Raw genomic sequence first — 10,277 nt, forward strand, 5'->3', positions numbered from 1 at the left:
AAAAAAAGAAAGAAAAAAAGGAAGGTTCAGAAGAACTTTACTGCACTTATTTTCTAGAATTAAGAGAGAACAGATTTGTTCTAAAGGAAATAGACACACATACTGATCAAATCCAATCACAATGGATATTAATTTGCAAATTTAACACAGCCTTAAGTTTCAAGATTCAAAAGTTTAATAAAACAGGAGTTATAAAATATTTGAGAGATTATGAAAAACCAAAGGTGATTAGATAAATGTTATAGCAAAATTGCTATAACATTTGCTTATGTGCTTATTTTGTATATACTTAAATTACATTTTATGCAATAGATAAAATATCTTGCTGTTTAATATATTCTCATATGGCATTCGTTTATAGCCCCTATATATACACACTATATATCACTACTGTGATACAAGTACTTTAGCCCCAAACTGGGTGTGGGGGTTAAAAGGCAACTCTGTCTATCTTTATCTTTACATGATTTTAAACGACACATTTTTTTTAAATAAATAATTTATCATCAAGTATGTTTGCTAAATAAATTAATTAAATGAATAACATTATCAAAGTAAATGTTTCTCCAAAAATATTCAATAGAAATTCATTTTTCAATAGCCATATTTAAATAAAAAATAAAAAATAAAACACATTTTTTGTAAAGGCAGGGTTTCTTTGGTCAGACCAAAAATCAACACTAAGACAAAACACTGTGCACAAATAAAAACCAAAACCAATTTCCAAATGTGTTTAATTGGAAAACCTCAAAGCTGTAAACATGTCATGTGTTTTGTCTACTGTACTCAGTGTCACTGCAAATGAAACATTTGGCACGAGTCACGACGAGTTCCTGCTAAGCATAAATCTAAGTCTGGGTTCCCCTTAATACCACTGTCTCTTTAAGTAGATGCCTGCGGTTCTCACACCACATTTCATGTGTCATGCCAGGAACGTATAGAGGACTGTGATGCATTTACCGCAACGGAAATTCATCCTCCATCTTATGCGAACACGGAATGGGCTTTCTCCACCTCTGTAAGCAACAAAGGCATCTTGTCTCAATCCCACATTCATAATAAATGTCAAATGCTGCGGTTAGGTTCAAAAAACAGCTCTACATTTTGCCGAGGAGCTTTCTGACCACCGCTCCAACTAGGAACACTGTCTCTTTCATATACTCAGATGCAATAACAATCACTCAGCAAAACTAAAGGAAATAAATCGCACAATTAGAGGCCATTTACCCTTAATCTTTACATAAACACAGGCCACTTCAGCCATATTAAATAACCTCATCCACGCACCACAGGCCGTTCATCCTCAACATATACACCTTACTCAACAGTTTTACAATGCTGTCAAAACAGTAATGTTGAAAGAAAAACACAAAAAGATGTAAACGTTCACATCTAAACGTGCGCTGCAACAAAAATCCTGAGAAGGCGAAACAACACATGGCGCTTAAAGCTGTGGTGAAGCATTATCCGAAACAAGAGGCTGGTCTAGCTCGCTTGAAAGAGCAAAAATAGAAATCTAAGCTGGCTGCTAGTTAATAGAATAAATATGGTCATGGTGCCACTGTAATCTGGAAGAAGAGGGGGCTTTGTCACAGAATCTTGCCCTTATAAAGACACATGGCGCTTCAGCCTCCATCTGCGCTTGATGAGAATTACAACTCCCATTTAGATGCAAATACAATTAGCTCTCCCTGCCGTGCACATTAGAGACCTTAGCAAACACAAGTGAGGTTTTTCTCTGCCTCTTAAGAGGGCATCTGTGTCGCCTGTGCAGCGCAGGTGGAGGAGGGGAGCGTGGCGATGCCAGCCAGCACTAGTTGGCACGGTGTCAAGATTCGGTGGGTAAACACCTCAGTCGCCTGGTAGCTTATCACAATATGCCACATTATGAGGTAATTAGCAGAGGCGGCACCTCTCCACTTTAGCATCAGTGCCAGGCAAACAGATGCAGAAATGCGTTTCAGCAGATAAATATTTGTTCTGACAGCTTGACACTTGGATGGGAAAATATGTATCTGGAATTTGACGCCGCACTTTTGCTTTGATAATTCGCAGCGGTGAAGTGTGGATATCAGGCTTAGCACATAATACAGTCATTAGCGAAATCCCGAGTTCATTAAAATGCAGACGTTAATGCGGCGACAAATGCGAAACATCTTGTTGGCAAATTTCCAACGAGCACTCGTGGCCCCTTTGATCAGCACGTGCAGAATCAAGGAGAATATGAACGCGCAGCCCTAGTCCACGAGGTTAATGATATTATTGCACCTATCTGCATATTTAATTACGCTCCTTGTTAACGATAAGTGCTGTTCATTCAATTTGCTTCATTTTGTAGCTGGCACGTTTTCAATGGGAATCCGCCAGCCAGGCTGTCGGGGAGTAGAGACAATTAAAAATGCATTCATCGAATCTGTAAAACAGATGCTAACAATCAGGTGCTTTCTCTCAACAAGATCTCTTCAATCTTTCATTACCATTATGCCAGTTAGACATAATTATCCCGTTGCCAGCTCGCTTCTTATTCCAGAAGGTTGCAAGAGTGTTCGTCTGAAGTATCAACAGCAGTGGGGCTCTTAAAACACAGACACATTCAGTGAAATTAAGCATTTTCTCATTAGCCGGAGGCTATTGGGCTTATAAATTATTCATTCCTTCCTCACAAAAGAACATTAATCAATTATGAAGATATAAAGAAATTAAACATGGGGAGAAAGACAAGACTTTCATATTAATATGCAGACAGATAGTACCGCTACTGCTTGAAAATCAATACTTCTGTGAGTAATCTGCACGCTTCGGCGGCAATATGAATGCGTAATCAGATGTGATCTTGGTTCTGGATACAGAAAAAGAGCTTATTCCTTTATTGTTCGCTATATGGAGCATCTGAAAAAGAATTAACCCTGTAAGTAAATAAATAAACAAGAGAAACAAATAAAATCACCTTTGCAGAAAAGCGAAAAACGCTGCAAGTGGAAATTCTGGCAGAAGCACCACCAGGGACCGTAGCAGAGCGAGCCATGCAATTGGTTTGAACCCCATGCCGCACAAATTTGTTTTTAATGCATTTTTAAAGTTTTACTGGCATTCAAGGACACTCGGGGAATAAAACTCATCCATTCAAAGTGTTGACCTGATTGGTATTAACAGCTGAAACAAATCTGCTTGGCTCTATCAGCACTCCCTAAGCTAAAAGACACAACCCTGTCTCCTATGAAAGGGCAGGCATGGTGCGAATCACATACTCTGTTGAACAAATCATTTGCAGTAGCGATCAAATAACTGCACTATACGCATGATTACTGATTTAAAATGATTCAAACGTTTAATGACTCTGTCTGTATGCAAATAACTGTTCGTTATTCTGAATGAAAGCACTGTTTTAGAAACTCATGTAGAAACATCATGTTCAAACTGAGGGGCCACATTTTGAGCCAAATAGATTTTCAAAAATTTATTTTAAAATGTAGTATAGTAATATAGTATAATATACACTGTAATTTGCACATAGAAAGGGTTTGTTAAATGTAAGACAGACAGATAGATAGATAGATAGATAGATAGATAGATAGATAGATAGATAGATAGATAGATAGATAGATAGATAGATAGATATAGATTATAGACAGACAGACAGATATAGATAGATAGATAGATAGATAGATAGATAGATAGATAGATAGATAGATAGATAGATAGATAGATAGATAGACAGACAGACAGACAGACAGATAGATAGATAGATAGATAGATAGATAGATAGATAGATTATATACAGACAGACAGACAGACAGATAGATAGATAGATAGATAGATAGATAGATAGATAGATAGATAGATAGATAGATAGATAGATTATAGACAGACAACAGACAGACAGACAGACAGACAGACAGATTATAGACATACAGATAGATAGATAGATAGATAGATAGATAGATAGATAGATAGATAGACAGACAGACAGACAGATCGACAGATCGACAGATAGATAGATAGATTATAGACAGGCAGATAGATAGATAGATTATAGACAGACAGACAGACAGACAGATTATAGACAGACAGACAGACAGATAGATAGATAGATAGATAGATAGATAGATAGATTAGACAGACGATAGATAGATAGATAGATAGATAGATAGATAGATAGATAGATAGATAGATAGATAGATTGATAGACAGACAGATAGATTATAGACAGACAACAGACAGATAGATTATAGACAGACGACAGACAGACAGATAGATAGTTAGATAGACAGACAGATAGATAGATAGATTATAGACAGATGACAGACAGACAGATAGATAGATTATAGACAGACAGACAGACAGACAGACAGACAGACAGACAGACAGATAGATAGATAGATAGATAGATAGATAGATAGATAGATAGATAGATAGATAGATAGATAGATAGATAGATAGATAGATAGATATAGACAGACAGACAGACAGACAGACAGACAGATAGATAGATAGATAGATAGATAGATAGATAGATAGATAGATAGATAGATAACAGACAGACAGACAGACAGACAGACAGATAGATAGATAGATAGATAGATAGATTATATACAGACAGACAGACAGACAGATAGATAGATAGATAGATAGATAGATAGATAGATAGATAGATAGATAGATAGATAGATAGATAGATAGATAGATTATAGACAGACAACAGACAGACAGACAGACAGACAGATTATAGACATACAGATAGATAGATAGATAGATAGATAGATAGATAGATAGACAGACAGACAGATCGACAGATCGACAGATAGATAGATAGATTATAGACAGGCAGATAGATAGATAGATTATAGACAGACAGACAGACAGACAGATTATAGACAGACAGACAGACAGATAGATAGATAGATAGATAGATAGATAGATAGATAGATAGATTAGACAGACGATAGATAGATAGATAGATAGATAGATAGATAGATAGATAGATAGATAGATAGATAGATAGATAGATAGATAGATAGATTGATAGACAGACAGATAGATTATAGACAGACAACAGACAGATAGATTATAGACAGACGACAGACAGACAGATAGATAGTTAGATAGACAGACAGATAGATAGATTATAGACAGATGACAGACAGACAGATAGATAGATTATAGACAGACAGACAGACAGACAGATAGATAGATAGATAGATAGATAGATAGATAATAATCAGACGACATACAGACAGAAAGATAGATAGATAGATAGATTATAGACAGACAGACAGACAGACAGACAGACAGAAAGATAGATAGATAGATAGATTATAGACAGACAGACAGACAGACAGACAGACAGATAGATAGATAGATAGATTATAGACAGACAACAGACAGACAGATAGATTATAGACAGACAGACAGACATATAGATAGATAGATAGATAGATTATAATCAGACGACAGACAGACAGATAGATAGATAGACAGACAGACAGACAGACAGACAGATAGATAGATAGATAGATTATAGACAGACAGACAGATAGATTATAGACAGACAGACAGATAGATTATAGACAGACGACAGACAGACAGAGATTATAGACAGACAGACAGATAGATTACAGACAGACAGACAGACAGACAGACAGACAGACAGATAGATAGATAGATAGATTATAGACAGACGACAGACAGATAGATTACAGACAGACAGACAGACAGACAGACAGATAGATAGATAGATAGATAGATAGATAGATAGATAGATAGATAGATAGATAGATAGATAGATAGATAGATAGATTATAGACAGACAGACAGACAGACAGACAGATAGATAGTTAGATAGATAGATAGATTATAGACAGACAGACAGACAGATAGATAGATAGATAGATAGATAGATAGATAGATAGATAGATAGATAGATAGACAGATAGATTACAGACAGACAGACAGACAGATAGATAGATAGATAGATAGATAGATAGATAGATAGATAGATTATAGACAGACAGACAGACAGATAGATAGATAGATAGACAGACAGACAGACAGACAGACAGACAGACAGACAGACAGACAGACAGATAGATAGATAGATAGATAGATAGATAGATAGATAGATAGATAGATAGATAGATAGATAGACAAATTTGGTTGTAACAGCTTTTCCCTCATTCTTATTTGTTACAGGAGGTGAGACGTTCTGCATTTTGGCTTCATCATAATGTCTGAAAACATTATCTAAAGTAACAGCATTGTGAATCACTTTCCTAAACCACATAAAAATCATTACCCCGCGCTGCTCGAGTCACACCATATACGAGAGAAAGACGTGAGACTCATTTCGATCTGTTTGTTCAAAGCGCATCATCTACGTCCGTGTTACTCAAAGATGTGTCCTGACTGATGAGGTCACAGGAAGTTGCATAACCATAATTCCTTCCATGCCCAATCCTGATGCCCTCATTACTGTCCAGAGGCCATATCAGAATGTTTATCTCAGTGCTTTTGGAAACATAGTGATAAATCCATCCTCAATTAAAGATTATATGTCAGAGGTGCTGTGCTGAAATTGAATTAAAGGGAAAAAGGCTCCTTAATATCCAGTTGATATATCCCTGCAGGTGACGGCTGTATCATAAAACCTTTTCTTCTTGCTTAGCAGACAACTGCTGAGCCGCACTGAGATTCATCTGTAAAAGCTACAGTACTTGCAACACCTTCACACACAGAAGTGACAATATCATTGTCCTGATAGGCTAATTCACTTCTCATCATACTGGTTTATTGAGTATAACACCATTTCAATTTCTGGCTCTGCGTCGGGAAAAAAGAGATTTTTTTTTAAGTACTGGGCATAAAAATCGAGTGCATTGTAAGGAGCTCTATTCACTGCTTATGATCATAGCCAATCAGTGACCCTGCTGTGAGTTTCTCATTAAAAACCTCATTTTTTGGATGTGCGGCAAATTAATGTCACTCTGTGTAATACAGCTAAAGGTTATAAGGATGATGGCTGTATTTGCTTTTACACACTCACCTATTCCCAAAGTGTGTGTATCTTCTCTTGCAGGCCCTCTTGCAATGGTCAAATGCTTCACTTCCTGTTCTTTCTTACACGTACCACCTCCTGCTGCCCCTGTCAAGTCACACACACACACACACACACACGTCACATCAAACAGAAATATTCAAATCAGTAGACATCCGTCAGTGCATCTTCAGGCTCGGAACAGGGTGAGCTGCCATTTGTCTGCCATTTGCTTGATTACAAAGGACCTTGTATGAGGAATCAGACTCTTCTGCTGGATTGGAGTAGACTTATAATGATGGAGAGGAGGAAGGTAAGGGTTTAAGCAGCCGTGTTCCTCTGGGAGGAACACAAATTAACCGTCGCATCATCCTGCCCGCCTGCAGCATCTTCATCCCCAGTATCCAATGGTGACATTTCTACCGATGATCTGCATTATATTCTGCATTTCGAGAATCTACAGAACATACAAATTTAGACGGTGGCTGCACCATCTAAATATCAACATTTTGAAATAATTTAGAGGGAGAGTGATGTCCAGAATGATGTCAGAATGGTCATTTCCAGGAGAATGATGTCATTAAAGATATTACAAAAGACTAAAAAGATGAAAAGTGATGTTGACAAAATTTTGATATTGAGTGATATTTTACAAAGATAAATGGTTACTATGTAAAAAATATTTCCAAGAAAATATGTTTGTTTGAAGAATTTCAATAGAGAATATACAGAGATGCACTGATACTAAATTTCTCTGCCGATACCAATAGCTGAATATTCAGAATGATATCGGCCGATGCAGATATAGATAGTTTGATTTTTTTTTTTAAGGAAAATCTCTCCCAAATAATGCTGCAAACTATACAGGAAACCCTTTCATTTGGTACACTATAATATTAGAGGTTGCAATAACAACATTATATTCAGCTAACTTATAGCTAATTAAATGTATTTATTTTCAGATATAATAATTACATTTAAATAAAACCTGAAATGTTTGCACTGAAACTCTTTCATAAGCACTTGTCTTCATGGAAAATGTATTCAAACATATAATTAATAGTAAATAAGCTCCTTTTTAGTGTTTTTTTTATTGCTAAATAAGGAACTGTCAACATTGGAAAACATTCCTGAGGTAAATGTGACTTTATGTGACCTATTGTTGACAAGCTGTTTTATTGACGTCTTTCCGTGGTTGAAACACAGATTCACCCTGCGTTCCATTCGGAAGGGCTCATCCCTATGCCCTAATCCCTTCAAAGGGTTTACCCTCCGGAGTGAGAGCTTCGAAGGGATGAAGGGTGTAGGGGTCAAAAAAACTCTTTTTTTGGAACGCACTTCTGCGTCATCTTAACGAGACAATCAAGGAGGAGTAGATTGTGCAAGCTGCGCCCTTTATTTAACGTTAGTTTATTTATTTATTTATTTATTTTAGGTTTATCGCATGTAGGCTATATTGTATAAATGTATTTTAAACATTTGAATGGACTGATAAAGGGAGCTGTAAAGTTTTTTTGTTGAAGTACAATGTCGTTTTGACCATAATAATGTACCAAATCTAACTCGTATAAATATTACAGTAGTACATAAAAATATTATACATACCTTTATAGTTAAAATCGAACTCCTAGCCTCCTGTACCCATTCTGTGACGTCAAACTTCCCTGTGCAAAGGATCATGGGGGCCCGAAGTGTCCATCAGTTGTTCCCTTCGAAATCCTTCATTCCAAAGGGCCCTTTGAAGTGGCCAGTTTTGAGCACTTCGTTTTGGAACGACCCTTCAATATGGCGGCCATGGCTTACATGAGACATGATAAATTCCGGTAAGTTGCACAGTATCTTTCAACATACCTTTTGATGTTCATGCATGTTTTTCGAGATATAACTTTTATTAATGTGGAAGAAAAGCCTCGCGCTCCGCGATGCTGCTTGAGCTGAGGCACTATCTGTCACGTCACATTTAAGAGCGTCAAAACGCCATTTAGGCTACTGTTTGAATTTCATAATAAAAATGGACAGAATATGATAAATGAGACTTTGTTTCAGAAGTAACTAAGCACAACGCTCTTTATGATTATTGGATGGGAGGCGCTACAAATAGTTTGGTGTAGAAAAAGAAAAGAAAAAAAACGCAGACCTGGCAACCCTGACTTTAACTACGGGTGATTCATAGGATCAAAAAGAGCCTGCTTTAACGTCGCTATTTTTAAATGTTTATGCGTTATTGTCGCGTTAACTAAATTCAACACAGTAGATATTTTCTTGAGTTGTAGAGTTGCAGTATGAACCAATCAGTGATAATAGCCGATAGTGACAATAAAAGCTTTTTTTCAGCCTATACCGATTGTTGGCCGATACATCGGAGATATAGGCCTATTAATAAATATAACATTATTTAAAAAAAAATATTTATGGTATAATATATTTATATTATTTTTTTATTAGAAATATTAAAAGTAGGGTTTATTTTCACCTGAGAACAAAAAATATCGTAAGTATTCAAAGCAGTGAAATCATTTAAACCTAAATGGTCACTTATTGTGATATGTTAAAGGGTTAGTTCACCCAAAAATGAAAATTCTGATTTATTACTTACACTCATGCCGTTCCACACCCGTAAGACCTTCGTTAATCTTCGGAACTCAAATTAAGATATTTTAGTTGAAATCCGATGGCTCTGTGAGGCCTGCAAAGGGAGCAATGACATTTCTTCTCTTAAGATCCATTAATGTACTAAAAACATATTTAAATCAGTTCATGTGAGTACAGTGGTTCAATATTAATATTATAAAGCAACGAGAATATTTGTGGAGCACCAAAAAAACAACGACTTATATTGTGACAGCCGATTTCAAAACACTGCTTTAGCATAAATGAATCAGCGTATCAAATCATGATTCGGAACGTGTGTCAAACAGCCAAACTGCTGAAATCACGTGACTTTGACGCTCTGAACAGCTGATTCGACATGCTGATTCATAAAAGCTTCCTGAAGCAGTGTTTTGAAATCGGCCATCACTATATAAATCGTTATTTTGTTTTTTTGGCGCACCAAAAATATTCTCGTCGCTTTATAATATTACTATTGAACCACTGTACTCACATGAACTGATTTAGATGTGTTTTTAGTACATTAATGGATCTTGAGAGAGGAAATGACATTGCTGGCTATGCAGGCCTCATGGAGCTATCAGATTTCAACAAAAATATCTTAATTTGAGTTCCGAAGATTAACTAAGGTCTTACG

The 10,277-nt window shown here is 36.3% G+C and overlaps 1 long non-coding RNA gene across 14 annotated transcripts in view; it reads right to left on the bottom strand.

The window, feature by feature from the left end:
• LOC125258031 overlaps positions 1–8,697 on the bottom strand; it is a 156,897-nt gene extending 148,200 nt beyond the window's left edge. For all 14 annotated transcript variants that reach the window (XR_007182511.1, XR_007182509.1, XR_007182510.1 and 11 more), the window contains exons 1-2: positions 8,636–8,697; positions 7,040–7,138 (exon numbers count right to left, since the gene is read on the bottom strand). This is a non-coding gene — a long non-coding RNA (uncharacterized LOC125258031). The remainder of the gene's footprint in view (positions 1–7,039; positions 7,139–8,635) is intronic.
• Between the last annotated feature and the right edge of the window lie 1,580 nt (positions 8,698–10,277).

The sequence above is a fragment of the Megalobrama amblycephala genome, linkage group LG22 (assembly GCF_018812025.1).
Source record: "Megalobrama amblycephala isolate DHTTF-2021 linkage group LG22, ASM1881202v1, whole genome shotgun sequence".
Lineage (NCBI taxonomy): Eukaryota > Metazoa > Chordata > Actinopteri > Cypriniformes > Xenocyprididae > Megalobrama > Megalobrama amblycephala.